Genomic DNA, 26,223 nt, shown 5'->3' with positions numbered 1-26,223 from the left:
ATTATTTCTTTTTTTTCTGTTGGCATGCTCCGGTTATGTGTCCCATTTTAGCGGTGTTTGCTTCCAAAAACTTCCAGAGAAGTTCCTTGTTTTAAACGTGCAGGAAGTGATGAAATAACGGGTAGCCTTTACTACCAATTTTCGCTTTCTTGAGTTGTCCAAGGAACGAAGCGGTAACTAGGCAAACGACAGCTAGGTATGCTCAACCTTGCAGAGAAGTTACACTCACATTTCTTCCAAGGAAGCCAAAAGTTCTTCTGCGAGCGCGCACACATACACACAAGCACACGCAAAAAATAAGTAAATAAAAAAATAAACAGCAATCATCGCTAGGGTTCGGTACAGCTTCGCCACTGTTCACACATGAAATAAGATTGAACAGTGTAAGCTTACTTGGATAGCTAAGGCACCAAGTGCAGCCCACCGGAGCACTAGCACGGAGATAACTATGCAAAAAAAAAAAATGGCTGTGGCTTAGGTAAGGTTAAGCCCAGGATGCGAAGCATACTAGCCTTTATTTTAGTTGTTGAACCACTGTTTAGCCTGGTGAACTGCTGTTGCTTGGCTATATTTGGTTCGGCTAGACGAAGAAACAACTCATGCATTACTTCTTCGCCTTCAAGAGTGGAACGCGACAGCGTTCCCGTCGACCCGCCAAGGGGTGTAAGACAATGGGCTACAGGGCAGCGACTACGCGCCCCGCATTGGACGCGGTGAGCGTCGAGCAAAGCAGCGTTCGGCGCGGCAACGAAATGTGCGCCTGAGCAAGAGACGCACGCCTTAGAAACAGCGCGTTTCTAAGGTAACACCGCATTCACTAGAGGCGCTTTTGTACCGCTTTGAAGCGTTGTACTCGTGGCTCAGTGGTAGCGTCTCCGTCCCACACTCCGGAGACCCTGGTTCGATTCCCACCCAGCCCGTCTTGCAAGAGTTGAGCCAAAGCCACTTCTCCTCTGTCGTGACGTCACGGTGTCACGTGATTTCATGGTCACCGCCGCGCCTGAGGAGCTGGGTTGAGCCCTCGTAATATGCTTCGCATAAAAAAAAAAAGAGGTGAGGCGTGCAGACAGGATATAAGAGTAGAGAAGTGGACCACTTCTCTACTCTTGTGTCCTGTCTGCGCGCCTCACCTCTTTTTTGCATAATGAAGCCTTACCAACTAGCTCAGCTATCTGTCGTTCTAAGCACTGAGGTAAATTTATTATGAAGGAAAAACTGAGAGCTCGCGGTTCGAAACACTTTCTCCTAAGATATATATATATTCACATGAACCCCATAAAGACAGGTCGAGGCGGCTTGTTGGTTCGGAAACCGGTCGACGTAGAACGAAACCGAACGTAGAACGAGAGCCGAACGATTTTTTTTTCTTTAATTCAAGGATGCAAACTCACTTCTGCGTCTTGTGCCCGTGAACTTCGAAGATACTGTTTTCTCTATTTTAGTGAGCGGTGCGATCTTCCGAATGGTATCCAAGATAGTTACTTCTTTAGAATAAATGTATGGTATTATAAAATTATTACCTTACAAATAATAAAAAGTACTGGCGAAGACGTGAGTGCCGAGGCGAGTTCGGTGAACCCACCCACAGAGGATGGATTGACTCGCCCAAATCGCTTGGCGATGTGCGAGACAACGCGGTCGGGTCCAGCTGGGCCAGCTCTATGCTTATGACCTGATCCGCCACTCGCATCGAGTACTGGTAGACGAGGCCCTGGCCATCTATACTCGGCGTTGGGTAAGGGCGCGGGGAAGGAACACGAAATTCCGGGTATACGTCTAACACCCTATATCCCAACACGCACGCTCACACCCTCTCACACAAAAAAAAGAAAAAAAAAAGAGCCAAGAAGGTTTTGCCGTACGCGCGGGCTCGGCGTTCAATTTCATCCGCTGGCACTTTTTGCTCGAAAAAATAAAATGGGGGGTGAGGTAAAGGACAAGAAATCGGGCAAGAATGAGGAAATATGAAACAACTGCCATCGTGGGAGATGCTTTTGTTTTCGCTACGTATCACGGTGCAAGCGCTAAGAGTCGCGAACCGCAAGCACTAACAGACCCACACCTACGCGCAATCTTGACGCTTCTGAATACCCCCAATTTTTCCCTATCGTAACCAACACGCTTCGCGGTCTGCCCGAGGAAGCGCGAGATGCGAATAGCCGATTCTGACCTGTAGGGTACCCCCTTCCCGGACTTGGGACGGCGATTTCACTTCTCTCTATCTTGCAGTGGCCTACTTCTCTAAAATATAATGTATATATATGTTTTTTTTCTTTCTTTTGTTTAACATATACGCACAGCTTCCTTTCACGCGTGGCCTGCCGGCGCATCAGGTATTCGCTTGGGAGATGCGTGGTGCGTCTAATGGCGTTCTCCGGTAGCTCCCCCTTTCGGCACCGTGACGAATCGGGACAGGCTTGGCGCCGGAGAGGCGATGAAAACGAGCCGAGTCGGCGAAGACGACCGTTCGCTTCTGTAGCCGCCGCCGCGTCTCGTGGAACGTCGTGGCAGCTTCCTGCTCTGCCGAAGATGCCAAAAGTGGCTGCCCGGATAACGCGTATATGCCTGAACAGACCACGAAGAAGGTAGAGTGTGCGAGTATAGCGCGTAAGGACGTCTCGCGCCTTATGTACTGACACATCCAGTATACGCGACAGTGAGCTCGCGGACACGTCGAAACGCACGTTTCCGAACATCATGTCAGAGACGCACATGTGGAGCAACTGCCGGCCCCAGACTGCCAGGCTAACTATCATGTAGCAAATGTGTTAACCAAGCAATGAACCTCTGCGAGTGTCACTGCGTGAGAGATCGTTTATTGCGATAGCAATTATATGGACACTCCAGGCACATTTCTGCCGTCGCATTCACTGTGAGGTTGGACCAACGGCGATAAAATCGTCGTCGTATGCTGCCGCCGATATTTTACTTTTAAATAGAACAATATGCCATTAACACTCAGCCAACAAGCCAAGGAAATTGTATACGAGAACGTAACTGGGAAAAGAAGAAAAATAAATCGCTACAGAACGGTGTCATTACAAAGGAGAAATAAGTTTGCGAGAAGCGTCGCATTCGGACGAGAACCGGCGTATTCAGCATGCTTTAAGCATCACATTCGTAACAAGTGAAAAGGGAATTGGTAGCGGAAGAAACGAGAACACGCCGCCGCTATAGTGGAAGAAGACACCTTAACGGTCCTCGTGGACGTATATCACCGCGTTTAATTTAGCCGGCATTTGTGTAGTACGTAAACTTTGCCTCGGATGTGTTGGTCAACGCCACTTGCGACCGTGGCTGCGGATGTGGGATATACTTTGAACCCCAGACGCCACGTGGTACGCGCGCTCTCAGGAGCAGGTAATCTGTAATGGAATAAATCCGAGGTTGCAAGCTTGCACGCGTCTCTGACTTCAGCGACAAGAAAAACAAAAACGACCCGCCATCTTGGCTTTGCGAAAGTGAATGTCCAGCGAAGCTGTTGAAAACCACCTCTACAACTGCTGAAGAAGGGGGGGGGGGGGGAGGCGTACGCAATTAATTATTACTCAATTCCTCCTCCAGCGCATTATTTAGCCTGGGCGTGCAGACTTCTCCTGTGCTCGAATCCCACGGCAATTCATCCAGCACGCCACCGGTGGTCGTATTGCCATTTCTCTTTCCTTTGCTGCTCGATCGTATTCACGCTGCTCCTCGGGAGTCCTCTAACTATGCGCCGCCTATACTATAGCGGTGCTGCAACAATGAAATCAGTTGGGAGGCTGCTTCTTTTAGATACGAAAGGCTAGTGACGTCACTTCCCACGTGCGCAACGGTAACCTTTACCGGGAAACGTAGGCGGGGAGCGATACGCGTTTCTCATTGTTAGCGGGAGTGCCTTGTCATCAATTATGTGGTTTGGGTGCTTGTTTCGGGCTTGTTCTTTATTGAAACGAATGTTGTGCTGTCTGTTGTGTGAGTGATACTAAAGAATGTATGCACTTTTTGCTTTAAATATCTTTTTCTTCTCCCCCCCCCCGCCCGCACCCCTCCTCCCCCCCCTACGCTATGAAAAATCCCGACCAACTATATACTCGCGGACAACTTTCTGCGGCTGTGAAGGGAAAGCTACGGGGGCGGAGCTTCTGCACATATGGTACCGCGCCAGGTAGTCCGGCAGCGTTCGACAGTGCTTTTGACTGCTCGGAACATACGCTGAATCCGCGCAGCTTCCACGTGCGACGTCCGGTTTCGCGTTTGCCCAGACACGGGAGGGAAAAGCCGCAAAATAACTAAGCTTTTACATTCAGGGGTGTGTTTCGTCTTATTTAACGGTTGCTAATAGGCTGTTTGTGTTTGCTCTTCTCCAGCGTGAACTAGCTTGGATGAAAACGCGGGACTCTTTTCAGAAGCGCTCTCCCTTGTGCGCTGTCTTACCGCGGCTAACAGTTTCGCGGTAAGACAGTCGAGCACGACATTGAATTAGGTGTTGTTATGAAGCTAGTAAATATGCAAGCGTAGTAATAAGTAAGCTGAGCAAGACCGGGACAATTGGATATCGCTGGGAGAGGCCTTCTTCTTGCAGTGGACTGTAAAGGAACAGTAACAAATAAAAATAACTTGAACTGTATGAGTAACTTGAATGAAGCCAAGAAAGACATAGGGGCTTGTAGCTTTGAGTGTAAAAGTGGTAAGCTAATAGCAAAGGAAAGCGAACGAAAAAAAGAAACGACAGCTTGCCGCCGCTGGGTGCTGAACCCTCAACCTCCGCATTACGCGTGCGTTGCACAACCAATTCTGCTACGGCGGCGGTGGCTGCATCCCACGCCCACATTCTTGGTGTTTACGTATGTGTACGAGATGCAACCTTGGTGGCGTTAGCCAGTGCCCCACATGACCACCGCGGTGGATCTAGCACGTCCTTTCTGACCGATGGCGTTGCGTAGTACGTGAACTTTTGGAGCAGGCAGCTGACCTATATGGTTGTAACTAAACCTGGGACCATCGATTCCCATTGTTCTCGCTCATGAGTAACTTCCGGAATACAAAAATAAATAAATAAATAAATAAATAAATAAATAAATAAATAAATAAATAAATAAATAAATAAATAAATAAATAAATAAATAAATAAATAAATAAAGAGCCGCTCTTGTATTGCCGTTACAGAAAGCTCGTTAAGCCTATTGCCGTTACAGAAGGCTCGTTAAGCCAGAAGAGATGCGAAAACGAAGTTTTCGTACCAGCTCACCGTGACGTCATCAACTTTGAAGTCACGTCGCTCAGACTAAATCAAACATTTTATGGTGGATAGCGACTACATTGTATTCTAAAAGAACCAAAAACTCAACTTGGCAAGTTTCAAGTACGTTTACTCAGCAGCCAGCGGCATAAAAACGAAAATAGTTTGCAATTTGTTATGTCGCAACGAAGTACTGGTTATGTGGTCTGGCGCGTAAAAAAAATCTACATTGGTTGTTATTTTCTCTTTTTTAATAGACCTATTAGGGTGAGATAAACAAAAATAGTTTTGAAGTTACACTTCATCAGTATGAAGCGCTTTATCTTTTCTCTTTCGTGTCCTTTTAACATTAGGCTTATGATGTTGATGATTAAGGAGAAACTCGTGCGTTTGCAGACGTCGCTGTCTGCTACATTCCATCATAGAGTATGACCGGGTGCCTAATTCACGCAGTCAGGGTGGTTTCTTTGACGCCTCCCAAGTGTGCTCACCATGCAGGACCGGGCTCCCGGCGGGAAAGAGCTCTTCACGGAGTTGACGCTCCCGCAGGGTCGACCTATTACATCGTCGTACGTAAAGAGCCAGGTTTACTTGGCGTTTTACGGTTAGCTAGTCACTAAACTGGATCAGTTGACCGAGCGGCAGTGCTCGCCGAGAAACGCCACTTGTTTACGCAGACCTGGCGGCAGATTTACAAGAAAACAGTCGAGAAGTTGATACGCGTCGCGTCCGCCGTCACGCACATAACAAACGTAAGGCACGTTTCTGGCGCCGTTAACTTATCCGATCTACCCAGCTTCTGCAAAACAAATATCGGTGGGTTTTTCGGGAGTAGAGAGGTCGGCCTTACACCGCTTTGCACGCGCAGTGTCCGCGAAGCTCTCTATATACGCCTCCAACCGCAACGAAGACGAAACCGCGCTGAATCCGTGTTCACGTTACCCTATGCAAACGGCGACTGTGTAAACACGGGTGTGTACACTTCGTACGAAAGTCGTTCGCCTGCAGTTAAGCTGAAAGAACGAATTGCGAAGCGCAATAGTTCGCCTTCGTCTCAGTCGGTCGCTTTATCATTGCTCAGTTCGTTAGATTGTGCCACTTTGGTAATTGGGTTTAGCAATACAGTATACGCGCGATCTGTACTTCTTGGGCGGTAACTTAGACATGTGCGAAAGTGTGTGCGCGCGCGCGTGTTTGCTAACCAAACCGCCTAATTGCGAAGGTGTTTCCGAGTAGTCGTCCGCGCGAAGGAATCAGTTCGAAACGGCACGCGGGGTGAGGAAACAGGGAGAATGGCTTGTCGTTGCCTAATATGGCGTCGGCACGTAGATGAACAAGCTACACTGTAAACGGAAATAACTCCGAGGTGGGAGTATACTGCTTGTCCTCTAGCGACCCCCCGGTTCGGTGTTTATTATACTCCGTATGATCGGAGTAGAATTTTTACTCCGTGCGAGCGGAATTCTTGCGTGGAATTATGGGAGCTTTTTTTATGTCTTTTCTTTATTTTTTGCTTTGCAATTGACGGAGCTTTTTCGAGGTACAACGGGAGTATAAAAAAAGGCATCGCGTGAGTTAGCGCGAACATGTTTACATGCAGAGGCTGCTGGTGAAATTTCGAAATATTCACACGAGACCGCGTCAAATTCGGCGAAGCAAGTCAATGAAAGCACATATATCATGACATACATAAACATTTCAGAAACACTCAATGCAGAAATTTGGAACACATCCCACGTACACGCGATACTCTAGAAGCAACGGTGCCAGTTTATATAGCCACGATACTGTGTGCCTCGAAACCGCCTAGGGGGCAGCTGTACTGCTTTCAGAATTACGACTCACATGCTCGTTCATACGAGATCTGCCTCTCTGAAATTAACAGTATACCTTAATCAACACAAAACTGTTAATTCAGTATAGTGAGAGAAAGAAAGTTAATGGCGTAATTTTTCAAAATTATCATGCGATTCTGTGAGTGCTGAAGCGACTTCGCACACTGCCGGCGTACGCAGCCGAAAAGTAGTGCGTTAGTTACAGAAAGCAAGAAAAATGTAAGTGCGTGTGCTACATAGCAAAATTACATTTTTGCGATATATTGGTAGCGTAGCAAGAAATTATTACGTGTGAGCATGACCCGCAGCAGCCGACGTAACACCTAAAAATGCGCAGTCATACATTTTATACACCGCACTACTTTCTTTGCGTCCAAGCAATCTCTCTCGGTTGTGAAAAGGAGCTACATCACTAGTCTGTCGAGGGAATCCTTAAACTCGGAGCCAGCAGGCATGCGTCTAAATCAGTGTCTCGGATAGAGCGTAATGTTAATGCAATATCGGAAGCAACGACGTGACCAAAACCTATATACGCGATAACAATTCAATTCACATCGCTCAATAAGAAGCTTTATTTTCAGTACGCATACTTAGTCCTACCGTTTTTCTTCGGGCGAGGATATCCGTTCACAGATACATAAAAACAGTTGCTTGCACTCCGGTCTTTCTCACTGGCAACACAGCACCGCAACGAACTTGGGGTACGCCATTCATACGCGACTAGCATGGATGTCGTCACTCGAACAGTGGCTGCTGTTGCCATTGCTACGCGGTCCTTTCAAACACCACACTGGACGTTGTCAGCATGTACCCAAAAGGACATAGAAGTCGCATTTCACGTACTGAAGAACACAAGCCAAGGTCACGGAGCACGAAAACACAGTCAGAACCTGAACCGACATCGTGAGCCAGTGAGCAGCTTCGAGGTATACCTAAGCCTTTTTCCGCACTTGAAAACGTTGCTCTTGCATTCGTCGTTGTCAGCAAAGTGATCAGAGCTAACGTACTTGAAGCTGAGATACAGTGAGCTTCAGGCATGCCTATAACACCTTCTGGAAGGAAATACGGGAAACAAATTGACGAAACGCTGTCACGGAACGACACTTCACAGATGTAAACAAACCGTCAGCCATGAGCACTGTCTACTCCGCCGAACGCGCCCGGTTGCTGCCGAGGCGCACAGCCTCATGGGAAGCGCCACGTGACCAATCTGGTTCGGCGGAGGGGAGTTTTTTAAAACTCCCTATCGGAGTTTCACGGGAGAACAAGATTTTTAAGCGGAGTAAAATCGCGTCATGTCGCCTTAATACTCCCGCAGCTAGCCAGCGGAGTGAAACGAGGGAATGGCGCTGTTTTGCTCCCATACATCGGAGTAAATATTTGAGGAGGGGAGGTTTTAGGGCACATCACCTCTTAAAAACTCTCAGCTGGGTTTATTTTCGTTTACAGTGTAGCGGCCTCGCTTTGCCTGCAGGGCACGGACCGGAGGAGCGATAAAAAAAAAGCGTGCGAGATAAGAAAGGGAACTAAGGTGGGCTAATGAGAAGGTGAGACAAAAGGAGGCGTTTCGCGATAAGGCTAGACGCCATAAGGGACTGTCGTTTCCGCTGCAGACGCCGCGTTTCTCGCCTGGCGGCTACGTGTGAACGGCGCGGGTCGCCGTGCCATAACAACTTCCGGCGTTCGCCGAATTCGCCAGAGGTTCTTGGAAATGCGCGAGAACGTGCGGGGCGTGCGAAAGTGTGTGTATATCTCTAGCCCTACTGTTGGGCGGCCTGTTGTTTGATATAAGAGCAACTATATAGAATTGCGTTCGCAAGCTGGCACGGCGACTGGTGGTTCTCTACTACACTGGCCGTCCAAGACGACACGTTGGCCTGAACTATAAAGACAATGCATCTCTGATGAGCGTACCGCACGATAGTGAATGGTAAATGCACGGCGAAACGGAAGTTTCGACCGAATTCGAGGAAGACAGCAGGAGGCAGGCCGAAACTCGGAGCCGAGACGAGCTGAGACGCGCCCGTCTTATGTTGCAGGCGAACCTCGTTAACTATAGTAACTGTCTAATTAAAGTTGGCTTGGCTCCAAGAATCAATCAATGTTATACCCTATATCGTTTAAATAACGCCGTATGAGCATGGTTTTGCTGAACATAATGCCACACATATGTGCAAACTTTATACTGCACGTGTGTGTGTCACTTACGGCGGAGTTTATACATTATGTACAGACTGCAGACAGACGGTGTACAATATGCCATAGTATCTTCTGGGCGTTTGCCACATCCTTCTGTGAGTGTTGTTGTACACTGTGCGTTACTTCGGTGGCACCAGGAGCCATTTACGCGCAAAAGTAATCACAACTCAAGATACGACTAAGTGCAATAAAGTGGGTATAGGTGAGCTATATTTACTACATGTTTTTGGAGACAAACAGCGCTAAAACGCGGACACAGAACAAGAAGACACAAGACGATATGCCGACTGAAAGGTTTATTGCGGTGAAAAGTGGCTTATAATCATTAAAGCGAGGAGCAAAAAAGGCCGGATGCGGGTGAGCCACATAAGAGCAAAGAAGTAAAAGTTCGATCGAAACTGAGCAGACTACCGCCACCTCAACTCAAAACTTGCCAGGCTTCTTTTTTTTATTTCCACCTTCTTTAAAGTGTTCTGCCTTACACTTAAAGTGTTCTCCCCTACCCTACACTTAATTTGAAACTCGCAAGTAGGATCAGCCATGCCATTTCTGCTGACGCCTGAATTTCTGAACAATGTGCTTTTCTATAGCTATACGCATCGTGGCCGCAATAGCGAGGTTGCAATTATATTATGAATTTGCGCACAGTCTTAAACACACAGTCGCACAGTCTCTCCGACAGCCTTACTAAAATCTTCTTTCGCCCTCGTGTTTCGCTTTTTAATGTTTTCTCTTATTTCCGGGAATAGTCGGCAATATATCAACCACACGCAGCTGATGTGTCAAAATAAGTGTCTGTGTTTATTCGAGTTGCCAGTGCGTGTCTTCCGCGGACATGTGTTTGCTCTCATCTCGAGGACAACTCTCGGTCTGCACCAACCTCGGCAAACTTTGCACAAACAACAGGCGCCCAGGGAATCGGCCGCCGCCAGCGCTTATAACGAAGCTCTTCTCGGCAGTGGCTCGTGTATTACTTACGTTGGCTAATTAGGAACCCGCGACGCTCAGGGCGCGCGATCTTCGCAATTACCTCCAGACGCTCGACTGCACGTCTTCCAGCCATCTCGCCATATGCGCCAACCATCTCATATATGGCGTCCCATTCCTTTCTTTCTGTCTAGGTCTTCTTTCTTCTTCCTTTCTTTTTTTTTGTTTTCGCAACTTGGCGCTGCATGCACCAAGCACCACCGCCGATCGATGGCGCACATCTGCTTTCGCTCGCATTTGTATACAACGCGCCGGGCTCTCGGAAAGGATTTTTTATGTGGCCGTTGGACAGCGTTATGGCGCGCAGCCTGCCCGTGAACTTAGTAGCCTCATTATGCGCGGCAGTGGTGCGACGTGGTGGGCCCCCCTGCATACGATCCTCGCGGCCCTATCTAGCTGGCTTCCGAGGTCCGACATTCGATTATCTGGGACATCGATAGATGTGCATAAGTCCGGCGCAGCTCGCGTGGCCCGGCATTCGTTGCTCGTGCCTCTTAATTTGACCTTGATTTTATCGCCCCATCGTTCGTGAACCTTATACCCAAGGAGCACCGCATAAGCAAAACGATGTTTCTATGGGCTCACATCGTCGTACTGTAGGACCACTGCAGTCGTACGTCGGCACTATACCTTGGTCCAGGTTTTTTGTGCTGTTGGAGTACAGTAGAACCTCGTCGTTAGGATCGCGTTACGTACGATTTCCCGGCGACGGTGTTCGCGATCGAGAACACACAAAGAAAAAGTGACCCAATGCAGTTACGCTTGTTATTTATTGGTTCATACTATACCCGGAAGACTCTATATTTCGGCATCAACGTTCGTAACATCGCAAAACTGCGATTGTATGGTACCTTTTCTCGCCGCTACCTCTCATGTACACAAGAGAAAAGGCGCACGCGATCAAGAACAGCAGTCACCCGCCGCAGCGGCTTCCCCGCAATACTCTCCTGCCTGTCTCACGTGAAAACATCGGCGCGCTCTCCCGGCACCAGCAAATCTCCTCCCGGCTCCTCGCAAGGCGCATGCACAGCTATCGCCGCCCACCCTATCGCGATATGCATATTCGCCTATCTGTTTCATCGTGCCTGGGACGTGGTGCCGTTGCAGGCGTAGCGCACGCTTTTAGTGGGCGATAACCCGAGCGCGCTGCCGTTCCCTGGTGCAGGCGGTGCGAAGCGGCGTCATGTTTCGCTGTGGCGACATCGTAGGCATCGTACTCCGGCGTCGCGCCCACCAGCTCGATTTCATTCCGGGTTCTCGTCACGGTGTTAAAGAGAGAGAGAGAAATAAACTTTATTGTGAAACCAGGCTTCTTGAGCCCAAAGGTGGGTGGTCTCCTCAGTCCAGGCAGCCTGGCTCGCTGCCGCCGCCCGAGCCCTCTTCACCAACCGCAGCTGGCTGTCAGGGCCTTGCGTCACCAGCAGAGCCTCCCACTGGTCTTCCAATTTTTCTTCTGAATCCACCTCTTTCTGCATGTTATTGCCTGGTGGTGATGATGACGGTGGTACTTCTCGATTATTCCTGCATCCCAGCATCGTGTGGCGCAAGGTGTTAAAACACCATACGCAACAGGAAAACGACAACGTGCACCTCCGATCGCGTTCGCACCTCAGCAGCATGACGCACGTCGGCGTCTCGTGCTGCAATGAATATCTCGTTACATGAATATCAACTGCAGTTGAGTCTGTCAAATTGTTCAGTGACTTTGGATAGCGCGCTTTCCCGGTTAGTACGTTCTTTCGCGCGTTTTTTTTTTCCTTTCATATTGTGTGAACGAGTTTCTACTCTACATCATTGCCGACACGTTATTAAGGTGTGGGATACGTCCCACTGTTAAAGAGAAGATACAGTCGTATTAGCTTGTCAATTACAGCTGCGATATGGGATGAATAATTTTTACATCATAAATGTCCGCGTAATCTACCATGTCAGTCACATTTTCGGTGACATAGTCGCAGTGAAGTTGCAGCTATAATGCATTTACTTACTGCATGTTAAATGTTTTAAGAGTATACACCACACTGTATATATAGGCCTATGCTTTCCTCATAGGAATGGCCAACAGCCCCACGTGCGACACATGTAACATCGACGAGACGCTCGCACACATTATCTGTGTCTGCCCGCGATACAGTGCTGAAAGACAAGTGATGTGCAGTGTACTGGACCAGTTGGACAATCGTCCACTTTCAGAACTAAAAGCTTTAGGCCAATGCTCCGAAAGGACATCCGCGTTGAAGGCCTTACCCGCGCTAGTAAGGTTCTTGTGGTCTACGGGGCTTCACAACAGACTCTAAGAATGCCGCCCCCTACCGCTCTGTAGTGTACGCGCTTTGTTCGTGCTTGTCTCCCTTTCTATCTCCCCCTTCTACTCTGTTTCTCTTTTTATCCCTCTTCACCCTTCCCCCTGCGCAGGGTAGCCAACCGGAACTACCTCTGGTTAACCTCCCTGCCTTTCTCTGCATTATTTTCTCTCTCTCTCTCTAGGCACCCTAACTTGTTTAAGACTGCACACATTACATTTCCACATTTTAAAGGTAACCCACTATCTGTGCCTTTTTTAATGACAATATATCCGGACGAGTGTGGACAATTAGGGTGTTCTTTTGTTGTTTTTCTGCTAGTTCTAAAGTTGTCGTAAGTGTGAGTTAAATTCTGAGGAGCAAATCACAGCTAACTGCGATTTTATAGGCGTCATGCTACAATGCGTATAACATGAAGTCAGTCACTATCATCGTTGCTACCTTCACGCCTGAAAGAAATATAACACCGATATCGAAGTCTGCTAGGCTCGTGTCATTACTCAATATAAGCAGAGGAAGCGGTTGTCTGTGATTGAGAAAAAAATATGCGCGTTTATGAATGTTATCGGGCTTAGAGAGTAGTGATGGTCATCTTTTGCAGAAGTAACAATGAGGGACAGGGAGAGATAGAATAAAGAGTGAAAAGGAAGTTAGGTTAACCATACGCACGTCCGATTTGTTACGCTGCTCTGGCGGAGAAAGAAGTTATAGTGGAGAAAAATAAAGAAAGAGAGAAAGGAGGGGAGAGAGAAGGAGCACTGCATTGGTTTTGCCCAGACGCGAAGGTGCGCAGTAAGTCTAAAAGTGGTTGGACAGATGCCTTGACTCGAGGCTCTGTGGTGGTGCTCGCGTTTTTTTTTTCTTTAGACGCCAGTGACGCGCATGGCCATGGCCCAGGGATCTTCTTTTCCGAAGAGCCATCGTGCATGTAGTGAAGGCATTCGAGCACTGTATGCAAGGTGTCCAGCCCTTGTGAGGTGTTTACAGCTTAGGAAGGAAGCAGAAACGACGTAAAGCCCTCGGTATCCAATCGTCTCTCGTATGTAGATCCGTATACTTTAGGGACTTGAGCAGCATTTTGTTCCCTAAATATATAGCAAGCACGAGGAAAGCTTTCTGGAGAAGTTTCTAGTAGGATACAAATGGCATTTAACCGCGAGCTTGGCGAAGGACATCTGTTAACCAGTGCTTGTCTGAAGATTGAGGATATTGAATAAAGGAGGTGCAACGCGCAGGGACACAAAATCAATGAAGGAAGTTGGACGACAGAAACGCGAAAAGCTTTGAGCATTCACCTGATGAAACTCTGCGATTGCAACACTCGCGCTAAAGTGGAGAATAAAAAGTTTCGTCAGCGAAAGTTCTTTGAAGTAATGATCATATATTGACGATTATCGCGGAAAGGCAGAGTTGGCTAACCTTCGCATTATACCCGTGCGATGCTCCACCAATGTAGCTTCGGCGGCAATTGCTACTCCGTCCATTTTCTTTGGTATCTGTGTGCTTGTACTAAGTGCAGCCCTGGGAATCATACAGCACTACTCACGATGTGGAACATCCTTGCCAGAACCACACGTTTGCAGCGGTTGTTTTGAAAACGTGATTCTAACCAGGACTGATGATGATGCGTGCAAGTCGGAAGGCTCTCTTGTCGTTACCTCACACTATAGTGGCGAAAAAACGTACCGATGAAAGTATGAGAAAAAGAAAGCAGTGGAAGCAGCGCGGCTCAGCGGACAGCTTTCTTCACTGTTATCGCTGCGTCATCGCAGCAAGTCCAGTGATAGCCGCGTTCTCTCCTCTGCCACGTCTTGCGCGTCATTTACCCATCAGCAGGGGACATCAAGTAAATTTGGAAGCAAGTCAGCCCAGTTCCGAAAACTGCACCCTCTCACGCTTTTCTTGTTCTTTTTTTCTACTCTCTGACAGCCGTCACGTATCGCATGGGATAGATTTCCGCAAAGTTTGGGAAGCCATCAGCGAAGTGTCCGCGATTACGTCAGCTAACGTCCTTCGCATCAGGAGTGTACCCAATCTCTTGATGCCCGTACAGGTTTCTCTTCGATTAGGGATTTCACGCGATCGCGTTAGAGCGAGCTAAGGGCGCACCGCGCGCGGGTCAATACGCCGATTTCGGTTGGAAGCGCGCCGCAGTTTTCTCGGAACGTGGGGTTCTTCCGCGGGGTTCGGGAAATAGGCGCCGTAGCGAGTCTGTCCACGTCGCCCGGCGGCGCCTCTCAGTCGCAATCTCGGATGGATGGCGTGAGCCGATAGCCCCACCGCCTTGGGGAGTTTTCGGCGCCGCACTCGGCGTGCTGTGGGAACGAATACTGCGAGAAAGCGCCTGCGCGATTGACGAGCCAGCGGCACGGCGTGCGGCCTGCCCGCCTATCGGGAGCTGCGAGGCAAGGCGCGAGCAGACGACGACGTCGACGACGCCTGAATGCGATCGTCTGCTCTGCGGTACGGCACGTGAAAGCAGAGAATGACATGGCGGTGGGCGGCGTTCCTGGAAGCAGACGACGAAACGCGCGATTTTTTCGCTGTTCGTTCGCCGCGCCTTCTATCTCGCTTGTGAGGCAACCGTGCAAGGTTCTTCTTGCCTCACAGCTAGCCTTCGCAGGAACGCGGCGTCTCCCGCATTTTCACATCCCAGCGCTCTGACGAGCAAAGGCGAAAAAGCGAGGAGGCGTGTTAGTGCATTTGCGAACTTACTGAGTCGCTGGCTTGCTGTCTGCTGGCCTGCTCTTGCAAGCATTTGAATGTATAGTTACTTATTTTTCTTTCTGTTGCTGGCATTCATCGCTTAAATGCAACCTCTGATTGCGCGGCGGCCAGGTACTCAATTCCGTCGTAAATGGCTTCTTATTTAGCTGAAAGCTTGTCTGCTTTACGTTGGACACAACACAAATAAACACGGGAACAAGCAGACTGATTCGTCATACTCTATATTGATTGTTATGACGGCTTTCTAAAAACGAAACAACTGACAAAGAAAATAGCAATGAGGCAATAACCCGTCCTACAAATTCTTGTTATAAAAAAAACGATTTCATCAAGTACCTGCCAAAACAATTTTGAAAGACGGCTACATCTTGGCTTCTACGAGCCTATACAGCCTTTAAAATGAACCCTAACAAAAAAAAAGCCTGAGACTTGTCAGCTCCGGTCCGCCCACTGTCGAGGCCCACACCACCGACCCGACGCAGAAATCCCCAAGGGCCGTCCGTATTCGACGATCGCACGAGAACAAAACATAAATCGATCTCCGCCGTGGGTACGTACGCACGTGCGGGATCCTCCAAAGCGCTTTTGTCGTCGTCCAGTCATGCGAAAGGAAAACGTGGGGAAGGGGAGGGAGGGGGGGAGGAGGGATCAGCGCAGTGGTGGGCGTATTATAGCGGTGCTGCGAAAGATGCAAAACGTCTGAGGCGCAGCCATTTCCCAGGATGCCCTTATCTTTTTCCGCACGGGCGGAACGTGCCCGTGTAGACCTTTTTCCCTTTGAATTTGCCTTGTTTTTCGTGTTTCTTTCCTTGCGGTTTCTCTCCTGTATGCATGCGCCAAGCCATCGCTGGCATTTGCCTAACCACGAGTTTGCGATTCTTGAAAGCGGCGGTTACGCGAGGCGAAACACGACGGTTTCCTCGAAAAAGGATTAGGGTGTCCGCGCCCCCTCCTCCTCTCCGCCACCACTCCACAATGGCATGCCACGAAGTGGTTGCGTGTCAGCAGCGTGTTTGAGTGCCGTCGAGAAGCCGGATTGGCCCGGCAGGTGCATTGTAGAAGCACTACACACTCTTACCATCCCATCCAATTGCACCCCTTCCTGTTAGATGGAAGGTTATGTGCCTCTATAGTTATAACGATTCGAGAGCGAAATAATAGCCTCGCAACACGGTACTTTTCGCCGCAGAATCACGCACGTGAGCGGGTCTGATCCTTTCTCACCATACGATTACGAGACATGCGCGCGGTATAGCTGCAAGCAGTGTCTGCGGCCTGGCTCTCGACTTTTTCACTTTCCGGCTAGCGCTGTAGAAATTTCTTAGAACTTTACTGCAACTTTTTCCGTGTCGCTTCTGGCTAGGGAGGAGCGGGGGGGGGGGGGCTTTTACGGAAATCTAAGTTTTTCCTCATAGGAATGATGGCAGGCACAAAACCACGTGGGACTCATGAAACTGTGAAGCGAAAATCTACGATGTGTTCTCTTTCTTTCTTTCTTTCTTTCTTTCTTTCTTTCTTTCTTTCTTTCTTTCTTTCTTTCTTTCTTTCTTTCTTTCTTTCTTTCTTTCTTTCTTTCTTTCTTTCTTTCTTTCTTTCTTTCTTTCTTTCTTTCTTTTTTATCGTTACATACGTAAAGTGCGCGGCGTCCTTCGAACTCTGCTAAACTGGATAGAATAAAGACCACATCCAGAGAAGAAAAAAATGGACCGTGGATTCGTACGTCGCAGGCTTAGAAAGCAACGCGGGCATTGCTTTATTTAGGTGCGATATGAGCATTTCCACATTGATCGTGCATCAGTCTTCTTTCTCTCTTTCTTCGCTTCTTTCTTTCTTTATTGCACGCAACTCCTTACCCCGGCGTAGGGTAGCAAACCGCGGATGCGCGAATGGTTGACCTCCCTATACCTTTTTTTTCTTTTTGTTATTACTGCGTCTCCTCTCGGAACTTAACAGTACAAATAACCAGAAAATTTCACGTATAACGCAATAGGGACATACCAGAGCGGATAACATGACGACGAAACAGACAATAACCTGCGAATGACGAGCACGGCCAGAACCAGGCTCGAGCAACTTATTCGAGGCTTCCCTCTCCGACAACTACGGGGCAAAGAGATTCCGAAACTATGAGGAAAAGGATGCCTACTGGACATTGTAGTGGAAGGACTGGCGACGTGACGTTTGTCGTCTCAATAAGAACAACGGCATCATTTCATTGTATGAAGTGTTACATTTAGGCCCGAATGATAGAGTTTATAAAAACTGCAGTGGACGGCGCTCTTCCTAACTTTTACATTCGAGGCCAGCCCAGCTTTCTGGTGCGCCGATTACAGCTGCAACGTGGCGTGAAGGCACACATGCTATTTTTTTTTTAATACATACAGATGTCACTCAAATGCGTTCTTCCTTGACGAAGCAAAAATGTTTGAGATATATTGGCTATATACTAGCAACGCGTTTCCTTTAACAGTAAGCCACGCTATACATGCTATTTGTCCATTCGATGGAAACAGGAGAGATATGCAGGTATTTATAATTTTGTCAGATATAACGAGGTGGCTGACCCTACCATGTCTGGAATGCTCTCGGAACCTAACGGTTTTGAAATGTTTTGCTTCTTTTTCCTCGGAATTTCCGCTAACAGCGTATGTCTTCGTATACGGCTAGGTGAACGCACGGCGCGTTGACCCACGGCCGTACGAATGGCCCTTTACACTAACTCATGTGACGGAGCTTTGGGGGGTGATTGCACTGTAACACAACCAGTCTGTTCACCCCGTATTACCGTGAAATGTGGTGTTTATGTCATTCCTCTCTGCGGTTGCGGAAACAGAAATCAAAGGGAGTCATAACGGGCCATATATATATATATATATATATATAGTCTGTGCATCAGGTAGTCGAGAATTTATTGCCTGAGTGAAACACAGCAGTGGTAGCTTTGACTACAAGGACTGGCTGCTGCTAGTGCGAGCCGTGGCCATCCTAGAGCATATCGACTTCCTTAGAAAGGCCAGTGTTTAGGTGCGACGGGAGAAGACGCAAAATAAATATACTCAATTTCAATATCGTGTATCGTTTCAGTAGCGTGTTTACAGGAGGTATTCAGAGACCTTGGATTGGGAAGAATTGGGGATAAAAGTTAATGGAGAATGCCTTAGCAACTTGCGATTCGCTGATGATATTGCCTTGCTTAGTAACTGAGGGGACCAATCGCAATGCATGCTCACTGACCTGGAGAGGCAAAGTAGAAGAGTGGGTCTAAAAATTAATCTGCAGAAAACTAAAGTAATGTTTAACAGTCTCGGAAGAGAACAGCAATTTACAATAGGTAGCGAGGCACTGGAAGTGGTAAGGGAATACATCTACTTAGGGCAGGTAGTGACGGCGGATCCGGATCATGAGACGGAAATAATCAGAAGAATAAGGATGGGCTGGGGTGCGTTTTGCAGGCATTCTCAGATCATGAACAGCAGGTTGCCATTATCCCTCAAGAGAAAATTGTATAATAGCTGCGACTTACCAGTACTCGCCTACGGGGCAGAAACTGGAGGCTTACGAAAAGGGTCCTACTTAAATTGAGGACGATGCAACGAGCTATGGAAAGAAGAATGATGGGTGTAACGTTACGGGATAAGAAAAAAGCAGATTGGGTGAGGGAACAAACGCGAGTTAATGACATCTTAGTTGAATTCAAGAAAAATAAATGAGCATGGGCAGGACATGTAATGAGGAGGGAAGATAACCGATGGTCATTAAGGGCTACGGACTGGATTCCAAGGGAAGGGAAGCGTAGCAGGGGGCGGCAGAAAGTTAGGTGGGCGGATGAGATTAAGAAGTTTGCAGGGACGACATGGTCACAATTAGTACATGACCAGGGTTGTTGGAGAAGTATGGGAGAGGCCTTTACCCTGAAGTGGGCGTAACCAGGCCGCTGATGATGAATTTCAATATCAGCACGCTCCACGCCACATTGCCAAGGCTGCTTGTCGAACCGCAGGTAAACAGAAACATTGCAACAAGTTCCTTCGTGTATACCTTGTGCGCCAAAGGCAGTGTAGACAGCATAGTCTGTGCATACGTTACTGTGGGTATACATGACCTGAGCACAGACGATCCTGCCTGCTTGTATCAGAAAATATATTTAGCTGACACGCTCTGTGGTGCCTATTTTCTTTATTTCGTCTGAACGACAGTAATCCAGCAGTTCTTTTTCTTCTTTTCAGCTTAAATAATGTACTTCTGTTTATGCACGCATGGGTGCGCAAATAGCACTGTGGATTACGTTTGATAAAAGGCATGTCATTTTCTTATCTGTGTGATTATATGCATGCGAAAAACGTCGAGCGCGTTTCCATTTAGAAGCCGCCGAAGGCGCTGGCTTTTTATGCGAGTCACTGTCACTGATTATGCCCCCGTTAGTCGGTTGCATTGCCGATACACTCATCATCAGCAACGATCACTTTTCGATGTGAAAAAAAAAAGAAAACCTCTATTCCTACAGACGCGGAAGGAAATGTACGTGAATGCTACTGCGTTTGGTCTTCCCGGGGTTAACGGATAAATATGGTCTGGCGACGTCGGAAAATATCTCTAGCTGTTTTCGACGTTCTCGAAATGACGAGCCCACAGGCAATGATTTGCCGAAAAAAAAAAGAAAATACCAGAGCCCTTCTGAGCGCTCGAGGCATTTTCCCTGCCTGTCACGTGCACGTGTATTTTTTTTTTTTTCCTCGATCAGCTTGTTTTCGCCGTTGTTCGTCGTGCCACGTCGTGACAGCCCCACAATGCTGCCGGGCTTTTACGCGGGCTGCCTTGCACTGGCTCTGTTTTCCTTTGGTTTTCATTCATTCGTTTGTCTTTTGTTCTTCTCGTGCTTCCCTACGCGCGCGCGCATGCGCGAACTTGCGCTGGGGGTGCGACGCGTTGCGCGCAGTCACCCCGCGGGAAACCCGGACGTCCTTGGGTCGTCGAGTCCCACGAACACGCGAGAAACCGGACACTTTTTTTTTTTTGTTCCGCGATGTCGCCGCTCGACCGAGAGAGTTCAAAGCGAATGCAGCAAACTTTGCAACGTGCTCTTCGGCCTGCCTTCGGGAAATCAGCTGCCCACTGCTCGATCCTATATAAACTATTTACTAAATTCGGGGGTTTTACGTGCCAAAAACCGTGATGTGATTGTTATGAGGAGCTCAGGATACCGGATTATCTCTGACCACCTAGGGCTCTTAACGTGCACCTCGTTTTATACGTGAATACTCCGTTTTATACGTAGCAGACCGACAACACTGCGGAAACTATACGCAATAGAGTGCCACTCTGCGCAATTCGCAGAGCAGTTGCCATTGGTCTGCGACGCTTTCTAGGGAATCAACTATTTTACGTGTTACAACTGCAACTTGTAGACGCGAGGTTATGTAAAATTATGTATTATTTGTGCGCTGTTGCGTTTCCTGTATGTGTGGCGTATGCTATGTTTCGTTCGCGAGTGCAGATGATGCGCTGTGGCCGCTGGTCGCAGAAACTTGTTACCCAGTTCATTCGGCGGTATATCGGTGTGGCGAATGCTACATCTCATCAGTCGAGCATGACTGAAGTGAAGCACACCGAGGAGCCGGAAAAGTCAGCTTAAACCCCCTCTGTATTCATTATATCCCTAGGCCAGGGAAATCTGCCGAGCCACCTTCGTCCTATCGGAGCGTCTCAAGTCGTCGAAGGACCCACGCTGATGGCGAGGGTTCGCATGCTCACTCCAGCACTTGTGTTCACTCAACACACAGAAAGCAGGGGAGCCTCGTAGGCAGAGGTTGTCGTGTTTGACTCAAGCTGGCGCGTCTTGGTTTCTGGGATGACCCAGGGGCGTCCCAGCTGGGGCGTCTGTGAAACGATCGTGGTGGTTATCGGAGTCCACGAGTAAATTGCTTTATCAGAACTTTCTTTCTTTCTCCCATTGGTCTGTGAAGGCGACAGTGAATCAAAAACACAATACTCGGTCCACCAAACGTGTCTCGCCTTACTGGCGCCGCGCGGCTGTCCGAACGGTATGCATTGTTTGCTTCACGAAGCGATTCGTCGCAGCGGGGTAGGAGAGGCTAGAAAGTCACTACCCCCGCTGGCCGATCTTAACACACCTAGAACAATTACCCATTGCGACGTAGCTTGAAAGTAACCACGAGGCGTCATTCACATACAGTTTACCTAATTATTAGCCATAGACGGTTCAACTGCCTGCAACTTGGCTTGCGCCGCTGCTCCGTGCACCTACAAAGAGTGGATCAGACCTCGTATGCACGTTGCTATTCAGGAGTCCTCACTATACGTACGTGGCGTTGGCATAAACACTGTCACAACACAAATCAGCTGGTAGGCGGGTTCTTCATGTACATATGAAAGTTTATTTACCTCACTCCCTGCTTCGTATGCCACAGTTGCCACTTCTTGGCAAGTGCAGCTTATGTGACTGTAATCTTAACCGAGAAACGCTTGCGGCGAACCCTATGCGCGAAGGCGAGCTTTCCGGTTCTTTTTTTTCTTTCCCCCGCACAACCGACGCCGCCACTGTCGCGGATGCGCGGAGGCGACGCCATCTGGTGGTGCTGCAGGAAACCCAGTGACGAGCGCCTAAGTGCAGCTTGTACAACCGTAATCTTTACCGAGAATCGCTTGCGGCGAGCGCTATGCGCAAAGGCAAGCTTTGTGGTCCTTTTTTTCGCTGCCCCGCATGGTCGGCGCCGCCGCTGTCGCGGTTGCGTGGAGGCGAGCGCCATCTGGTGGTGCTATAAGGAACACAGTGACGCACGCAGCGCACGCCGACCGCTTTTTTTGCCTATGGTCACGACAAACCCATTGGGATGTAGAGCTATACAGTTTTGCTATAAATATGTAAATTGCTTTCTGGCCCACGCGTACAGCTAAAATTGCGAAAGAATGCACAGATTGCCGGGTATAGTTAGTCTTGCATAACTGTTCAACACTAATCAAAGGTCAAATAGGGGGACGAGCAGACGAGCGCTTTTCACCTGTCTGTCTGTCAAAAATTTAATGTAATTATTAAAAGTGGGGTAAAGTCGTCATCTGCAGGCGCTGAGACAAAGTTGCCTGTGCTCCTTTCAACGCCAGCTGTCCGTGAGGTCCGCGGCGCGTCCGGCGCACCGCAGCGCCGGTAGCATCCGGTGCACAGCGGATGGCTACTTGACCGAGACAAGACTTGCAATCAAGTGCTGTCTGCGACAAGAAACTATTGCGTCCACATGAGTCCACAGTATGGCATGGTGCGGTGTGGTTTGGTGGGGTGTGCCGTTGCGAACAGGCACTACACCCGTTTTAAGATTGTGGCTACTATCATCTCCGAGAAATGTGCTTTGCCGGTAGCCATTTCATGCTTACATCTACTCTCGATTACGGGCGCGCCATCATTTTTTTATCGTCCCATAGCTACGTAAATGATATCTTGCGAGCAGCTAGTGTATGATTCGCTCGTGGCATCTTCGGATGTCGTGTCCGTGCATGAGATCTGTTAGTGTTTCAAGTAACCGCAGCCTACAGTAGTGTAGGCCGGTTTCGACGACCTGTTGACGTGCATCGCCGAAACAGGCCGATCAACATTCGTATATTTAATGGTTTGTGCCATTGGGAAAACTTTCGAAAAAAAAAAGAAATTTACACGCAGAGGTGCATCGGCACTTTGTACCGGCCAAAGGCCGCTACGACCCTTTCGTTCGTCACCCCGCTTCGTTGACGCTGGCCACTTCAGACTATTAACTACAGATGCGAATTAAATGAGGCAACATTCCGAGCGAGAACGACCCATATGCTTCATCGCTGACCTTAGTCTTGCGCGGCGAGCTTTTCCAAGCTCAAGTTCAGCAAAGTGCGAGCTTCTCACCTCGACCGCAAAGATGTTCAAGTCAAGCGCCGCCTACATGCTTCGACATTTTCTCAGGCCTCGTGATAAGCGACAGGAGCGTGTCACGGTGATTGTTCGTCGCGTCCTTCCTATTTTGTTTTATTCCACCACATGGTTAGGCTGGCGTGTCCTGCAGCGCTGCGGTCAACTGTGCGAAATCTATCGAAGCATGCTGCATATTCAGCGCAAACATTGTTTGGAACACGGCTCTAAACTTTTTACTGCGTACAGTGGGACAGGGTGAGGGGAACCGCCTTTTGAGCACAGCGTACGCAGCATGGTTTTCGGCAAGACCATTGTTACAGGGCACGCCGATTCTCGAGAGAGAGACAGAGAGAGAGAGAGAGAGAGCGGTGCCCTTAGGGAGGAAGCTCTTATAAAAAAAATACGCCCGCGCTCCTTTCAAAGGTGACTGCAATGCAGTGCTTGAAAAGCCCGGCCCATAAATGATAGCGCCCGGGCATAAAACACGAAAACAGCTGACGTCGACTCCACCTCTCTCGGTTAGTGTTTAAAGGTGCCCATGGGCCTTGAGGATGAAGTGATTTCCCTCTTTCATTCTGTTCAGACCTTTGCACGCCATGAAACTCGGTTCAGAGATTGGGGAGGTGCAGCACACTGTAGATCTTTCGTTTCTTTATTTTAGTTCCAAGACGTTTTCTTTTCTCGGAAAGACACGCTAGCGTTTGTCAGTTATCACGTCAGCGACTATCGAGACCTGTGACGTTTGGTATTGGCCAGAAAGAAGGAATTTACTTTAGGAAAGGCAGAGAGGTCATCCTAATTATGTTCCGTTACTATACTATATACTATATATATATATATATATATATTAATAACGTAACACGGTCTCTCTAAAGCTCTCTAGTGTAGTGTCCACTAAACTGTGTATACATATAGGGTGTCCTAGCTAGCGTTAGCCAAACTGTCCCATGGCGAAAATAAAATTAATCAACACGGCACAAGATGCTATCTCAAGGTCTACGGTGTTCGGTCGTCACACCTCTGACGACGGAGTACATTAGGTTTTGTAATATTAACTTGCACCGGTTTCGACACTCAAGGACTTAAAGGCTCTCCTGAAGTTTTTAAGGACTTGCGAGTCGTGCGACCGTCTTTGAATGTTGTAGCGCGTGGCATCGCGTTGTTGTGTGAATTTTTCACAAAATTTTTTCGTCTTTATCCTTTTATTCCCTTGGCCCCTTTCCCAGCACAGGGTAGCCAGCCGCTACTTACACTGGCTAACCTCCCTGTCTTTCCTCCCCTTCTCTCTCTCTCTCTCTTGCAGCATCTTTAAAAAATATTTTGTTTCGTTCAGCAGCTTGGCGAACGTTAGCTGGGACACACGGTAGAACCGTAACTCGCAACTTTTCCGACTGCCTTCGCGCCAAGCGCCGCGAATAACACCTTAATTCCGATAGCGTTTGCTTTGTATACCTTCCAGCGCTGAGGTCACTGCTGGTTGCGACCACGTGAGTTTTATTTGAAAGCTTGTTTACTGCTCCCGTTAGGCAGGTAGTCATTGCGACCTTACCAAACTGTTAACAATTACATTAAATTTTTGATAGACATCGCAGTGTATACAGGGCTGTGGTTTAATTTTGACCGCCTCAGGTTCTTCAGCGGGCACCCGAAGTGCGGCACGCGAGCGCTTTTTGCCGTTCCCATACCCAACTGAAATGCAACCACCGCGGTTGAGAGTCGCACCCTTGACGTCGTGCTCAGCAACACGAAGAGGTAGCCACGCTGAGGCACTGATGAGATTGCACTGAAGTTTGTGCACGTGCTTCGCCAGAAAAATGGCGGAGTGTACTGAAGCTGAACATGGTACGAAGTCAAAGCAAGCTCACCAAAAGTTTCAGTTCACAGGTTCATCGTCGCACTCACCCGGGGCTGGCGGTATTCTTCGATCCAGTCGAAAAGCCCAACGTGTCGCGTATTCGACGTAATAGTTCTGCGGAAACCCGCAAGGTGGAGGGAAGTACTTATTAAAGGGAAAATGAGACATTCACCCAATCGTAGCTATTTCTACAAAGCAAACCGATACGGGTTCCTCGAAAGAATAGCATCGCAGTTAAAGAAAAACTCGTCCTGATCATTTGTAGAAATTGCTGCGATTGAGTGATGTCTCATTTTCCCTTTAAGTGTGGCGTATCCTTTCATTACATTTTGTTTTGCGCGCGTGTCTCTTTTCAATATATATTTGCTTACACATCTTAGCAGGGTGGCGTGTGATTAATGAGGGGCAATAAGACAAAGTGCACAGGTGAGTAGCTATGACGCAGCTGAATTTATCTGACTGGGAGACAGCCGTATGAATTGATGTAAGCAAGGGGTTCCACGACTTATGTAGCGCTTTGAATGCTTTCTTGTCTCATAATTTTATACTTATTTCCTTTTTTCCTGCTCCTTTGTGTTGACACACTGTATTGTTGGTGATGCATTGCTTCTGAGGGGGAAAAAAGACTAAGCGAGTGAGCTGAGAGACATCACAGAACGAGACGCGATCGTATAAATGATCCTACACTGTTCTTTTTTTTTTTTAGAGTATACACGCAGCATGTGTTATTTGGCTCGCTTCGACCTGTCTTTCGCATAGTTGATGGGGAAGGTAGACCGACTGTAAGCCTGATGCTTGGTTTCAATGTAATTCGGCACCATGGCGCAAGCCACAGCTTGAATCGGCCAATGAGGAGCTTTCTTTGGCTCGAATGCACGCGTACCTGCGCCGTCACAGTGTCGTCCAACTTGCACGTCGTCTGTGGCTTCAAGTGATATCATTCACGACGTCAGTCCCAAACGCTAAGTTGGTCGGTGCGAAGAGACGATTGCGCACTTTCTCCGTAAATTTTCTCGTCTGGATGGGCAATGAACAGCGCTCTGCACTACGACCGTCAAACTACTTGATAACCGTCTCCTTATCTAAAGCAGAATTCTTGGACGCCCATTGAGTAAAATAGGAGAGAGATGTCACATTTATAGTAGACGCCGAGGGTCTACTATGACGCGTTGAATTTCTTTAAAAAGTTATTTATTTATTTTTTT

At 48.3% G+C, this 26,223-nt stretch overlaps 1 protein-coding gene across 2 annotated transcripts in view; it reads left to right on the top strand.

The window, feature by feature from the left end:
- The window catches only part of LOC135910746 (pleckstrin homology domain-containing family G member 5-like), a 747,540-nt gene that overhangs the window by 143,558 nt on the left and 577,759 nt on the right, over positions 1-26,223 (top strand). The gene's annotated exons all lie outside the window — the stretch shown is intronic.

This window comes from Dermacentor albipictus, chromosome 2, assembly GCF_038994185.2.
Source record: "Dermacentor albipictus isolate Rhodes 1998 colony chromosome 2, USDA_Dalb.pri_finalv2, whole genome shotgun sequence".
NCBI classification, from domain to species: domain Eukaryota; kingdom Metazoa; phylum Arthropoda; class Arachnida; order Ixodida; family Ixodidae; genus Dermacentor; species Dermacentor albipictus.
The sequence above is the reverse complement of the archived record's forward strand: the minus strand, read 5'-3'. Positions and strand labels throughout refer to the sequence as shown.